The sequence below is a fragment of the Pogona vitticeps genome, chromosome 4 (genome assembly GCF_051106095.1).
Source record: "Pogona vitticeps strain Pit_001003342236 chromosome 4, PviZW2.1, whole genome shotgun sequence".
Taxonomy (NCBI): domain Eukaryota; kingdom Metazoa; phylum Chordata; class Lepidosauria; order Squamata; family Agamidae; genus Pogona; species Pogona vitticeps.
Genome location: NC_135786.1, coordinates 230,884,948 through 230,899,906, shown reverse-complemented (window position 1 = coordinate 230,899,906; position 14,959 = coordinate 230,884,948). Strand labels below are relative to the sequence as shown.

Genomic DNA, 14,959 nt, shown 5'->3' with positions numbered 1-14,959 from the left:
GGCACTCTGTTTGGAATGAGTTCTGTGGAACTGACAGAGCCCTGTGGAATTTTAACTGCTACGCAGATGAAGGACAAGTGTTTGGAGGCTAGCTCTTATTTTAAGTAATGCTGGTCTGAGTCTGTCTTGGTTATAGTGAACCAGTGTCTTGTTCTGTTTTTGCCCAGGGGTGGGACTGGAAGAAGCAAGTGGTTTTTAAGTGCCCTTTAGGTGGTGACACCCATCAAACTTTGAGGGGAAAACCAAAGGTTCACTAAAGTTCAGGTGTGTAGTTTCAATTTGCCAAAGGAGAAGGCAAATGATACACTCAGTGAATATGGTGAAGGATTATGAATGGTGCCGCATGCTATAGAAGGCGGCTTGCCTCCACTAGGTGGAATGAAATAATATTAACATTAATAATATTAATAATATTAATATTAATATTATCATTATCATCATTATCATCATCATCAATAATGATGACGATGATGATCGTGGTGGTGGTGGTGGTGATGATGATGATGATGATGATGATGATGATGCCTATATTGCAGAGATACCAAATGAGTGCTCTGGCATCCAAAGGAAACAACACCTGGTAATTCTGCTTTCGGAACTAACCACTTAGGGGCACCCCCAGAAGAAGGGAATGGGAAAACATTTCTGAGTATTGCCTACACAGAAAACCCTAGAAAAGGTAATCATAAGTCGACAGACAGCACTCTATTATTATTATTATTATTATTATTATTATTATTATTATTATTATCATCATCATCATCATCATCATCATCATCATCATCATCATCATCATCATCATCATTATCATTATTATCATTATTATACACCAGTTAGTAAAAACATTGACTGGTACCATGTTACCCTGAAAATATGACAGGGTCTTATATTAATTTTTGCTTCAAAGAATGCATTAGGGCTTATTTTCAGGGGATGTTTATTTTACAGTCATGTCATCTTCTTTTGGTTGCTGCACAAGGGTGGAGGGCAGGGTTTCACTTCACTGGAGCTTATTTTCAGGGAAACAGAGTATTTATATAACAGATACAAGTTTTAACCAAAAACCTAAGTGCCTGTTAAATATCAGCACAGTATGTACGTATGCTGTTCTAAACCACTTAGGGGGGGAAATGGGAAAAATCTGGGTGTGCAATAAATGGCTCAATGGATTCAATCAAGGTCCATCTAATTTGGGATGGGCAATTCAAGGCCCTTGGGAATAAAATACACCTTCCAGTACCCCCGGCCTTGACACTGGGTGATTCGCTTATGCAATTTAGGGAATAAAAGAGGGACTTTATTAGGTTTTGAAAGCCCTTACATCTCAATATTTTTATTTGTTTTTTTTTTAAAAAAAATAATGTAGGACAATTAGGCAAAAAGGGGGGTCTTTTCATCTTTTCATTTTGTTTTTAAACATGTTTGTAAGGAAAAAAAAATTGGGTTTTGAGGCTAGTCATCAGGGATGTGTATGGGCACCTCACAGACTTCTGGAGATTACTCACCTCAATCTAATCCTTGGAGCAGATCAAAGTCCACCTAATCCAGTTGTTTCCAACAGCTTGCAAGTGGGCCATGGCAGCATCAGTGGCCACCACCTGCCATTTGTCCCTGGCAGGTAACTCTTAGATAATGAGGGATAAACTGCCCCTGAACATGGTAGCTTCATTTAACAAACATGGCTATCTAGTCTCCCTTGATGCCTGTGTTGTTGTTGTTTAGTCGTTAAGTCGTGTCCGACTCTTTGTGACCCCATGAACCAGAGCATGCCAGGCCCTCCTGTCTTCCATTGCCTCCCGGAGTTTGGTCAAATTCATGTTGGTAGCTTCAATGACACTGTCCAACCACCTCGTCCTCTGTTGTCCCCGTCTCCTCTTGCCTTCACACTTTCCCAGCATCAGGGTCTTTTCCAGGGAGTCTTCTCTTCTCACGAGATGGCCAAAGTACTGGAGCCTCAGCATCAGGATCTGTCCTTCCAGGGAGCACTAGGGGTTGAATTCCTTTAGAATGGATAGGTTTGTTCTCCTTGCAGTCCAGGGAACTCTCAAGAGCCTCCTCCAGCACCAAGCAAACCATACTAGATGCTTAAGCAATGTCACACTGCATACGTGGTTTCTGATTAGGGGTAGCACAGGACATCTTGCCACCTAAGGCAAAAGATAAGGCACAGACTGAATTGGAAGGTGACTCTGACTTCAGCAGTAGCAATGGGATAGATCTTGTCATCACTCTAGAAAGCAAGCTAGTTGAGGCTGAGCGAGGCAGTTGCCCCAGGCAATAGATACTAAAGTAGAGGTCCCAGGACAATAGTAACAAGTTGGAAGACAGCGTGTGTGAAGGCTTCCTGCCTCCAAGAGCACCAGTTTCAAAGAACGACTCAAGTGGCCATGGAGAATTGGACTCTTTAATTACATGGATGACTTGCAGTAGATTTGCATGGCTCTCTAATTTCTCATTGTTAAATGCAAATTAGACTCTTTTTATCAGTGATTCATAGCAATGACCTATATAGGCCAGAATCCTGTTGCTTACATGCACCAGAGTAAGCCAAATGGGGTAACTCAAAGCAATGGATGGCGGCTAGTTAAGAAGTCGGCACTTGTCTTTCTAATCTTAGTTACGCATCCTTCAGTCTCGAGAGACTATGGTCATGTGATCTGTATGGAGGACATGAAGCAGTGAGAAGGCCAATTTGAGAGTGACCATCCCTTCCACACTGAAGACAAATCCAATCTGTCCCGTCCAGCTCCCCGATTTCGCTGCTTCCACGACTTTCTTTGACTCGGCATGCTGTACAAGTGTCTCTTCAAATTGCGAGAGGCCGCAATGCACCGCCTGCCTCCAGGGTGAACACTCAGATGTCAGGTCCATTTCTAAGGCGTTCAGATCCCTCTTGTAGATATCCTTCTATCGCAGCTGTGGTCTCCCCCTGGGGCGATTTCCCTGCACTAATTCTCCATACAGGATATCTTTTGGAATCCAACCATCAGCCAGTCTCAAAACATGCCCAGGCCAATGTAAACGTCACTGTTTCAGTAATGTATACAGGGTAAAAATTCCAGCTTGTTCTAAGGGTAAAGGTAAAGGGTCCCCTTGACAATTTTTGTCCAGTGTTCGACTCTAGGGGGCGGTGCTCATCCCGTTTCCAAGCCATAGAGCCAGCTTTTTGTCCGAAGACAATCTTCCGTGGTCACATGGTCAGTGCGACTTAGACACGGAACGCTGTTACCTTCCCACCGAGGTGGTACCTATTGATCTACTTGCATTTGCATGCTTTCGAAACACTAGGTTGGCGGGAGCTGGGACAAAGCAACGGGAGTTCACTCCGTCATGTGGATTCGATCTTACGACTGCTGGTCTTCTGACCCTGCAGCACAGGCTTCTGCGGTTTAGCCCACAGCGCCACCACGTCCCGTCCAGCTCGTGCTAGGTTTACTCTATTTGGAACTTTGTCCTGCCAGGTGATATGTGGCTTGGGATGCAACAAGGAATACAAGAGTTGACTTCTTAACTCATGGCAGTTGTCCATGGATGGTTTATGCGGTTTGACTTGTGATGGGGTGGGTAGGTAATAGAATTCTGGCCATAGATTTAAATTTATATAAGCCTCCCGCTGGCTGGTTCTTGATCCATTTGCAACAGATGGCCCTTGGGGTTTTAATGGGGGAAAACCACCACTAAACGAAATCTCATGATGATACTTTTGCACTTCTGTTTCCTCTGACCTGCCCCGGTAGCATCACACTCACCTTCTGACCCACCCACCCAAATTTATCAAGATCTCAGCTCTCATTTCTTGAGGCTTGGACAGAGGCCAGGGCGTTTACTCAGCCTTGTGTGTTGTTAATCACCTTATCAATGCAATCAGGACTGCTTCCCCACACCACCCACTGCTCAGGAACCGTTTTTGTAGTGATAGTCTTTAAGCTCTTTTTCACTGACTTCATCATCTCCCCCCCAATCATCCGCCAGGTGAGGCAATGGGTTTCTGAGGAAGTCGTCCGCTTTGAGATCTCTGAAAGCTTTTGAGATCTCTGAAAGATTGCGCAAGCTTTCCCCAGAAAAGCAAAGGGGGTGCTTGCGAATCTTTATCACAACATTCTTGGGAGTCCCTTCCTTGTAGTAAGATCGCCACACCCACACCCACATCCACACCCACCGGAGTTCTTTTCTGTCCCACCTCTTCCCTTTTGGCCCATCTCTTTGGCCCAGCGGGCGCCCCCCCTGCGCCCCCATCCCTTGCCTCTCCCTTCACCGCTAAGCACAACACGCCCCCCTTTTCCTGCTGCCCCCTACGAACAGGACGCCCTGCAGCTATCTTTTTTCCGAGGGTCTCCTCTCCCTCCCAACCCGGCCTCCTCCCTCCTTGTTAGAAACGCGGCTCTCAAGACACAATCGCGCCTCCCTGCAGGAAACCAACCTCCCGGGCCCCTCGGACCGGACACTGGGCGCGCCATCTCTAGTTTTTTAAAGCAGTTTTAACTTCGCGGCGGTGTTCAGATGGCGACTCTTGCTGGGTAAGCCTTTTTTTTAAAAAAAGCGTGCTACTTCTCCAAAGCCCCGTAGCGCTTAAAGCGCGACTCTCTGGGCGGTTTACAAGTTAATTATGCAGGCGACACCTCCTCCGCTCTGCCTGCGTGTGTTTGTTTAACGGTTTTGTCGCTTCTCCTGCTTCTGTCTGGCTTCCCCGAGGAGGATCTTGTTTGCCGGTTTTGTTGCCTTGTTTCTTTTTTTTGGGGGGGGGGAGAGGCAATCTGTCTCCCTGTGCATCTCCCGGCCCGCTTTGCTACCGGGCAACTGAGAAAAGAAAAGGAACCAATTCGCCCTCTTTGAGATTTGGCAACTTAGGCTGCGGCGGTACGGAAGAGGGCTTGGGGGGGGGATCTCAAACCGACCCAGGATCCCAGCCCAAGGAGAGGGAGAGGAGATCTCCCTTTTCCCACCGAACAGCTGGCGGACAGACGGAGACACCGCCACCCACACCCGCCATCGCCCATCCGCCGCGGGGGAAGCCCGGCTTGTGAAACTGACTAGAGGCGCCCCTGAGGACCTGGTCAGTTTCAGATCCGCTCCGCCAGCTCTGGCTGCTGAGCGGATCGCGCACCGGATCCAGCCGGAGGGTGGGCGAAGGGAGGGATCGCCTTCCACGAGCAACTTTCCACTTCCACCCTCCCTGCCTCCCTCCCTCTCCCGCAGGGCCCGCCCGCCCGTGGAATAATTAAACGAGATTAACGGTGTGTGTGTGCATGTGTGTGTGTATTGTTTAATCTGTGTGCTGGAGGGCGTCTCTCCCCCTCGCTCACGCCCACGTCATAAGCCTGCTCCGTCCCATCTGTGCCTCGCTCGGATCCGGCTCTATTTTTGGCCAGAGGCGCCCCCTCCCCGCGCCGCGCTCCCCTCGCCGGTTTTCTGTTCTCCTCCCTGGGAGAGGGAGGGTCTCTCAGCACCTTTCCAGCTCTGCCGCTGGAGGAGCCCGGCCGGGCGCTCTGGACGGTCGATCCCCCCCCCCATGTAACCCCCTCCATCCCGCCTCCCTCCCTCCGATCCCGAAGAAGCCTGCGCTGCGCGCCCTTTGCCCGGTGGGCGCGCGTCTTGCGCTCTCGCTCGCTCGCTCTGCCTATCCCCCCCCCCGTCTCCACATCCACGTGGCTTTCCCGGGGAAGGAGCAGCAGCAGCAGCAGCAGCCACACTATTGTTGCCGCCGCCGCCGCCGCCGCCGCCCACAGGAAGCGCAAGATCCGAAGGGCTTCTCTCGTGCGCTCGGGGGAGGATCGGGGGGCGGGCGCCGCGCCGGGGCATCCCGCTGGCCGGCTCGCTTTGGCAGGCAAGTCGGACGGACAAAGGAGCCCCGGGGGGAAAAAGGCGGCGCGGAGGTGTGGACCCAGCGGGGATGCGATCCGCCGAGAAGCGCCGGCGGTGGCAGGAGCAGCAGCAGCTGCAGCGGGACGAGCCGCGCTCGCCTCTCCGGACGCGGTGAGTGAGCGAGCGAGCGCGCCGGTGGCCGGCCGGCTGGCGTTGCGCAGGAGGACCCCTCGCCTGTCCGGGTCCGATCCAAGCCGAGGATGAGAGATCCTCCCTCTTTTTTGGGGGGGTGGGGGAAAAGTGGCGGTGGGGGTCTCCCAGGGGGGGTGGGAGAAACCCTGGCCGGGGCGCGCGGATCGTGGCAGGAAGAAGGGCCGGAGCGGAGACGGGAAGGGGCTGCGGGGGAAAGGGAGCGCCGGGCGGGCAGGAGGGGGACTCCGGGGTCGAGGAACCCGGGGCTGTTGAGGGCTGGATCCGCGCCCTCGCCCTCCCGCGCCGCTTCCCCGGCGGGCTGGGGATCGCTTGCTTGCAAGAACAGTTTGGGTTTGCGTTTGTGTGTGTGTCAGTGGGTTGCCTTACCAAGGAAGGGCAGCGTGGATTGGGGCCAGCGGGAGGGATCGATCCGTGGGGAGGGGAGCTGCCCCGGAGGGAGACGTGGCCCGACTCCTTCTGAACCCCTCTCCCCCGAAAGCCACAGGATCGGGCGCCGCGGAAGCGGAGTCGGTGTCCTCTGGGTCTCTTTCAGGAGTTCTTGCCAGCCCCGGACACTTCGATTTCCCCCCGGCTTGTCTTTTTTTTGGGTTGTAGGAAGTTTTTTAGCGGAGGGAAGGAGGGGCGAGGGACGAGGCTTCTTTCCCCCCTCTAAGGTTTGCCTGGGCGTGAGAGCTGGTGGAGGGCAAGGAGGCTCAAACTTCGGATCAGAGGCGGCTTCCTCGGTGGGTTCCCTCGGAAACCAGCCAACAGCCTCGGGCTACCTTTAAAAAAGGAAAAAACGCCAGCGCCTTTATTTGGGAGAAAGCTTCCCTGGCTTGTCGCCCGGGTTCTGCACTGAGTCACCCCATCGGCTCATCCCGCTGACGGGCAGGAACGGCTCTCCGGGGTTCCCGGCAGGATTCGTTTCCCTTCCCTACCTGGAGGCGATGCGGGGTATTCCCTTCTACTCATCCCAACGCCTCTCCCATCCAAGGAGTCTCCGGGGCAGACCCTGCTTAGCTTCCGAAGTTGGAAGGGTGCGTTTTCGGTGCAAGAAGCTAGCAAATTTGTGGCCAGAACTGAGCGGAGGGGGAAGATCTGCCTCCAGACGCTCCCTGGAAGTTCTGCGCCTACATGTTGAACCTGAGAACGGATTTTGGGGAGGGATCTGGCCCGTTTGCCGTCCGCCACCCCCCTCGCCCAAATCCACTAGTAGCTATGAATCAGCCTGGCGTCTGAGCGGCGCCTCCCTCTGGCTGGCTGGTTATCTCTCACTTTCCTTATCTCTTCCTCCACCCCTGTCGCTCAGAGGAGAGACCACAAGCCCCCCTCTCCTTTGCTTTGAAGGCTCTTTGCAAGAGCCTGGACACGTTGATCTTGAAGGCTACCCTCCCCAGAATCCCCCAGACAGCTATGGGAGTTGTAGTCCAGCCAAGTACCCTTCCCAACTGGTCTGTTAAAAAAGTTCCAAAAAGTAACCTTTCCAGATGTTGGAGCAGGGGGGCATTCAAAAAGGGGAGGCAGGGATTCCCACTTTGTTCTTCTCACCCTCCCCTGGGAGAAGCAGTTGGGATCATGGGCGGAGGGTAGCAAAACATCCCTGCTAAGAGCATTCCGGGTAGCCTGGCCTGGCCGGAAAGGGAAGTTCTGCGCTTTAGAGATAGACCACCTGCTTGCTGTTTCCTTTCCTTTTTCTTCTGCAAACTTCTGCACCCTGCCTTGAGCCTCGATGTTTCTCCTAACGTGCCTTCCGAACCTCAGTGTCTCAGACAATCCTTTGGGTCCGTGCTTTGCTCTGCATTTTCTCCCAAAAGTGTGATGCAAAAAAGGAATGCAAAATAATAATAATGAGCAAGATGCTTCAAAATAAAGAACTGAGCAAACGGGACAGACACCCCCCTCCTCAGCCCCTCTGAATCCATGGGACTTGCAGAAGTTTTGATTGATCTGGTTTCTTCATGTATTAGTTGACTTTCTAGCCTGCCTTTCCTCCTTTGAGCTTGGAGGGGTGTATAGGTCTCTCCTCTCTCCTGCCTTATCTGGACTACAGAAATCAGAATGAGAGACTTGGTCTCAGGGTGTAGAAAAAATGTAGGCAATTTTTATTCTGATTTAAAGAGCATTTTAAAACCAGAATACAGATTACAGTATTTATATTTTTCTACATCCTGAGACTTAGTCTCTCATTCTGATTTCTGATACCATTGGATATACCGGTTCCTTGTGTTCATGCTTTATCTGGATGACAACCTTTTGAGGCATTTCAGGCTTAGAGGGTGTGAAAGGCCCAGTGAGGGATTTTCAAGGCTGAGTGGGGATTTGAACCCAGGTCTTATGAGTCACAGTTATCCATTCTTAATTGCTTTCCCATAGTGGTAGTCTCACTCATTCACTGGACCTCCTCTAATAGGGACTCTATAATATTCAGGTGCCTGTCATTCTCAGGAAGGGGGAGGGCAGTCTAGCACAGGCTGGTTCTGTGAATGAGTTCCTTATCCTTTGGATTGCCAATAGACATTGCAGTACTTAGCGCATTGATTGGGGAGCTGGGTAACCCAAGTTTTAGCCCCCCCCAAGCCATGAAACTCATCAAGTGACCCTGGATTTCTTGCTGTTTCTCAGCCTGACCTACCTTGCAAGTTTGTTGTGGTGATAAAGGGGGAGAAAGACAGCCATGGATGCCACCTAGAGTCCACTAAAGGAATGGCACGATGCAAACATAACTTAATCCGTGTGCTGTATGACAACGATGTGTTACTGGAGACCAATTCCTTTGTTGTCAATATTGAATTTGTATAATCTTAAAACGGAGGAACTTGAAGTGACCCTAGGGGTCACCCGAGTCCAGCCCCTGGCAGAAGTTGGGAATCGAACTCCCAACCTCATACTCCACAGCCGGATACCTAAACCACTGAGCTATCCAGTTCAAGACCAAGATCATCCACATTCTTATATTTCTGATCACCATGAATGGGTGTGAAAGCTGGACAGTAAAGAAAGCTGACCGGGGGGGGGGGGGGAATGATTATTTGAAAAATGTGTTGCGGGAGGAAAGTTTTGCAGATATCCTAAACTGGGATAGACAACAAGAAGGTCCTGGATCAAATCAAGCCTGCAGTATATCTGGAGGCAAAAATGTTGAAACTGAACTATCCTACTTTGGGCATATCATGAGAAGTCTGGATTCCCTGGGAAAGACAATAATGTTGGGTAAAGTGGAAGGCAGCAGGAAAAGAGGAAGCCCAAATATGAGAGCGACTGACTCCTCAGTGGGCTTGAATCTGACAGATCTGAGCAGGGCAGTTGAGGACGGGATATTTTGGAAATCTCCCATTCATAAGGTCACCCTATGTCAGAGGCCGCTTGACTGCCCATGACAACAATAAAGGCTAGCTGAGTTTGTAAAAAGAGGGGCAGTCCTTTTGTGCCTTGATGGTGGTGAATAATGCAGCCAATATTTAAAGTGTTCTTTTAACAAGTTGTTGTCTGTGATGTTTTATTTATGCCTTTTATCCTATCCCCGACGCCCACTGTGTAAATCATCTTGGCAATTCTGCTGATGGTGTAAAAGTCTCCAGAGGTGGCCTGGAGCAATCAAATGGCCTCAACGGATGGACGAAACACGTGTCAGAGCCTTAGTTAACTTCTTTCCTTAAGCTCCGTGTGGAAATCATCCTGGATCAGGGACTGAGAGAGAGTCACCTGCATGATCTGGGCTTTGAAGCTCACGAAAACAAACTGTTTGCAACTGCTTATCTCAGTCTTTTCAAAGACGCCACAACGTGTTGCTTGTATAAAGGGATAACCTTGTTAAAAGGAAAGATACTTTTTAAAAAAAGAAACCAGGAAAGTCTAAAATATATTTGGAAGGCAAGGCTGGTTTCCATGAGTGAGTGTGTTATGTTCCTTCAAGCCAGGACAGGTTTAGAGCGACCTTAATAGAGCTTTCAAGAAAGTGAAATATTTAAGGAGTGGCTTTACCGGTTCCATCTTGCCCACTGCCCCAAGTTTCCATGGCCAAGCAGGGATTCGAATCCAGGTCTCCAGGGTCTTAGTCTGTAAATCTGAATTTCAAATAAGATATTTTGGTGCTGTCCTAAAAGCACATGTTCACAGTTGACTGGAATGAGGGGAGGGTGTGTCATGTTCCTGTCTTGCTATCAAAAATTTCAACTCCCCTTTGTCTCTGGGCAATTTAGTGAAAATATCTAATAGTGTTTTTCAAAATGTATTGCTCAAAGTAATAGGTTGGAGACATATTTTCATATTCATTTAATTCTAATAGGGTCATAGAATAGATTCATATGATCTCTGTGGTTGAACCAGACTTAGAAATTCCAACTTTTGAAGAGCCTGGTTGTAGTAGGTTTTTCAGGCTGTTTGGCCGTGTTCTGGAGGTTTTTCTTCGTACCGTTTTGCCATTCTCTGTGGCCGGCATCTTCAGAGGACAGGAGTCAGAACTCTGTCTGTGTTCTGGTGTAGTGTGTGGGATAGTTGAGTATTTGTAGATGTGGGATCAGCTTTTTGTCCTTTTCAAGAGATTGGGTGATTATGGTGGTCAGGGTGTAGAGGAGTGTATATGAGATACACCCATAACAAAAAAACACCCTGATCACCACAAAAACCTACAACAACCACCGGATCCCAGCTGTGAAAGCCTTCAAGAACATTTTGAAGAGCAACTTAGATTTTAGTAACTCTTAGAACACAGTTCTACACATTGTCTTTAAGGGACTGTAAGTATTCAAATAGTAGCTTTTTCAAATATCGATTAAACACTGTTGGTAACAAAGAAAAGAAAATGAAACCAGTGGTTCAGTGTACTCTTTATTTTATTCAAAATATTTTTTCCCTCGCCTTTCTCCTTAAAAGGACCCAAGGTGGCTTACATCGTTAAGAGACAATACTAAGGCTAACAACAGTGAGTATATAAATACTGTACTCTGAAATCCCAGTCAGACACTTTATCTGTACCACACTCACTTTCAAAATTAGTAGGAATGGGTTCTTATTGAGATCCCTGTTCATTGATTTACATTGAGTCTATTGTACTATTAATTTGCTGGACAGTTGTAAGGCAAAAGAGAGGGGTGGGGAGCCACTTACACTGGTAGGGATATTAACAAAAAACCCAAAAAGCACATACGTACATAAATGGAACTATTGCAAATCAGGACCTGGCCTCCTTGCAGAGTGACAATACACAGAACAACAAAGAGGTTTGTGTTACCGTATTGATGGAAAAGTTTTGTTTGGTGTAACCCTTTGAATTAAGAAAAGGCCGTGTGTGTTTCAGGATTACACAAATGCAAGAGTCAGGCAATACTTTTATTGAACCACTTTAAAAAATTGCAAGCTTTCGTGGGTCAGTATCCCACTTCTTCAGGCTGTACATCCTTTGTTTTGGGGAGAATACTTTTCTGCACTGTCCATGAAATGGCGATTCACAGCCTGGGCTTGGAACGGCTGTGACTTTTTCAGCGGTTCAATACCTCTTACCTTTACAGGCCATAGCTTAAAAGCCAGGGCTGCACTCTGCAAAAGCCCAGGGCGGTGTGAAACGTGACAATCTTTAGGATGCCACCAAAAGCCTGTGGTTGCTGCTATGACAGACGAACATGACTGGCCCTTCCGAAAGTCGCTAGAGAAGCAGGGATTAGTTCAGATGGGCGTATGCTTTCTAGTTCCTGCTCCTAGCTCATTTTCACCGATGAGACTCAAATTCTCTCTTTGGACTATGGGTCATTTATCCTGTTCATGCCAACAGCTGATAGTCCTGCAGAGGGAACATTTGTAATGTAACTTCACAATCTAATCAATGCCAGTTTTGTAATGTAGAGAAGGGGCACTTGAAAACGGAGCGCTCTTCCCCCTGCTAGAATTATGCCCGGCTTTAGATAACAAACCCCCCCACCCACCCAGGCTCTGTGCCACTCAAGGGAGAGACTGTGCTCTGGTTTCAGTTCCTCCTCAGTAGTTCTTGCCATGTAAGGTGTGGGCACAGCTGCACCTTCATGCCAGTAATCTCCTCATCTTACTTGGGGTAATTATAGCAAGAGGCTTTCACATCCTGTTGGAAGGAGAGTTGCTTGATGTTTCATGGCTGGGAAGCCCCATAAGCCCTTGGCCATGTGCAGAGTGCTTTTCTGTTTTTCCAAGCAACCCTTGCATGCCTGGGATTTTGGATAAGGGCAGAGGGTGCGACAGCTTGTGGAAGTGGGTTTGGCACCCGAGTGCCTCGTCTTCTCCAGGCTCGGACACTGTCGGTATATCTTCACCGCTGGTGCATGCAGTGAGCCAATAGGCATGTTCATTAAGAGAGAGAGGGAGAGAAAGAACAAGCATGCATGTGCACATGTGTTTGTGAGGATAACAGGAAAATGCCTGTCGGTTACTTCTGTAAATTTCATCACGAACAACCTGCTGATGAGCAAAAAGACCTTATCTGTTGCATGCAGAGAAGTTAGAGCATGCAGAGCCTCGTGGCGCAGTGGTTAAACCGCTGTACTGCAGCTGAAACTGTGCTCACGACCTGGGGTTCAAATCCCAGGTAGCCGGCTCAAGGTTGACTCAGCCTTCCATCCTTCCGAGGTCGGTAAAATGAGTACCCAGCTTGCTGGGGGGGCAATGTGTAGCCTGCATAATTAAATTGTAAACCGCCCGGAGAGTGCTTGCAGCGCTATGGAGCGGTATATAAGTCTAACAAATAAATAATATTAGCAAAGAATGCAAGCAGTTTCCTCAGGGCCTCCTTATAGGGAGAGGGGTGGCCTTTAAATGAAATTAAAAAAAAATAAGCCAGTTCGAGAATGCTGGTCTTTTTTAGAACATATGTCTCCTCACCAAGCTGGCCTTGTTTGATTCCAGAAGTTAAGCAGAATTTGATGGGAAACCACATATTAACAGGGGCCATAGCTCTGGGGAGAACATCCTTCATTTGCAGTAACTTCCCTGTAGGGTTAGGAGAGGATTTGCCTGAAACCCTGGACGATTGGTGCCGGACAGAGCTGGCGAGACTAGGTGAGATGGACAAACAGCCTGGCTCAGTAAAAAGTAGATTCATATATTCCTACATTCCTAACTTATTCCCTTCAACAGAAAGTTTCTAATCCTTTTGAAAGCATTTATTGAATATTGTCAGGACAGAACATTTGTGTCCGCAGTTAGGAAGAGTGACAAAAAAATCTTGAAACACCTTTAAAATTTCAGTGTTTAAGAAATTCTTCTTTTCTTTGGTGGCCTAGGACCCACTATCAGAGGGGTAGAGTGTTAGCCTTAGTCATCTAAGGTTCTTTAGATGAGTGCGGCTCTCTTGGCAGTTGTTATACAGATAGAAAGCTGGTTTCATTTACGTCCAAGGGTAATACTCCAGATTTGGAAGTTCTGGTCTTGCTATCAGAGGTCTGAATTGATATAATGAATCTGTATCACTGTAGTGTACCAGTTAGCTTCTCTACAAAGAAAATTCTCTCATATTTAATCTGGCATTATCAGTGTTAATTGGCTATGTTTGTCCAAAATAGAGTTGGGCATGAACCTCAGTTCGGAGGTTCGTGCTGGCTGAGCGTTCTCTTCCCCCACCTCCACGGCCAATGACCCACTCACCGGTCAGAGCGCGCTCCTCTCCTCCTCCTCCTCTTCGGCAGTGCAGCCAGTCCCTGGCTTCCCTACCCCGCCTCCCCGTCTGAGTGGGTGATCAGCTAAGGGGGTGGGTCAGGGAAACCCACACTCCTGCCAGAGACTGGTTAAACCGCTGATGAGGAGCAGGAGAGGAGCATGCTCTGACTGGTGAGTGGGTTGTTGGCTGGGGTGGCGAGGGAAGGGAATGGACAGCAACTTTGGTGCTGTACTTGTGAACTGGCACAAACCTCCGAATGGAGATTCGCGCCCATCTCTAGTCCAGAATTCATTCCTGGCCAGATCTCTAATGTTGTCATTTATGTATTAACTGACTCTAGCTTTTGAGATCAAGTAAGGTCAAGATGACCACAGCCCTCCCTAGTGCCAAGATATTTGTGCTTTCCGGATGGGTTTCTTGAATTTGTTGTTTAGTCGTTAAGTCGTGTCCGACTCTTCCTGACCCCATGGACCAGAGCACGCCAGTCCCTCCTGTTTTCCACTGCCTCCCGAAGCTGGGTCAAATTCATATTGGTAGCTTTGATGACACTGTCCAACCATCTCATCCTCTGTTGTCCTTGAATAGCCAGTGTTAATATTGGAATTGCCACCTTCTGTTCATAATTCCTCTCTTATCTTATTGACAATTCTATTGAAATTATGTGTATTTCTTTCTGTGTGTATGGCTCCATACAAAGGCCAGCGTCCTGTTGGTACCGCCCAGCCTACATGTACTGTTACATTCCCCAGCTTCTTTAGGGCAGCAGTTGTGTCTTCCAGTGTGAGACAGATGACAAGAAAGAGGGAAGAACCACTGAGTCCTTGCCCTGATATTTGAATCTTTTCCCAATAGGATTTTAGCCATACGAACATATCTGAAAATCTGGGCAGCACTTCGTGTGTCTGAAGTGGGCTGCAGTCTACAGAAGCTCATGCTCTGTGAGACATTAGTGCATCTTGACAATGCCACACTTTTTTTTTCTCGTGTGTACTTTTGTGGAAAAACACAGCTTTACAAAGTGGCCAGCTGCTTTTCTTCTCCTGTGATGCTCTTTGCACATTTATTTGAAGAATAAATTAGCTTGTAAAGCTTGGAACAACACACACACACACACACACACACACACACACACACACACACACACACACACACACACACACACACCATGCACAGAAGCAAAACTGCATTTTTCTGGCAGCGAAACAAGCTATTCTGTTGGTGTCTTGCTTTATTTTTTTAAAGAGTCTTCTAATTCAGCAATTAAGGCTTGAAATTGCTGACAGATTGGGCTCTGGTCTCTCACTGAGCAGATGGTCCCTTCAGTGTTTCTTAGTGGCTGATAAATTA

General features: G+C 48.4%; 1 protein-coding gene and 1 long non-coding RNA gene across 3 annotated transcripts in view; one reads left to right on the top strand and one right to left on the bottom strand.

Moving 5' to 3' along the window:
- Positions 1 to 12,219, bottom strand: part of LOC140707006 (uncharacterized) — a 45,740-nt gene extending 33,521 nt beyond the window's left edge. The window contains exon 1 of the long non-coding RNA XR_012087013.2: positions 6,933 to 12,219. This is a non-coding gene — a long non-coding RNA (uncharacterized LOC140707006). The remainder of the gene's footprint in view (positions 1 to 6,932) is intronic.
- The window catches only part of ST3GAL1 (ST3 beta-galactoside alpha-2,3-sialyltransferase 1), a 124,278-nt gene continuing 114,552 nt past the window's right edge, over positions 5,234 to 14,959 (top strand). For both annotated transcript variants that reach the window (XM_072999363.2, XM_072999359.2), the window contains exon 1: positions 5,234 to 5,973. The gene's annotated coding sequence lies outside the window, so the exon portion shown is untranslated. The remainder of the gene's footprint in view (positions 5,974 to 14,959) is intronic.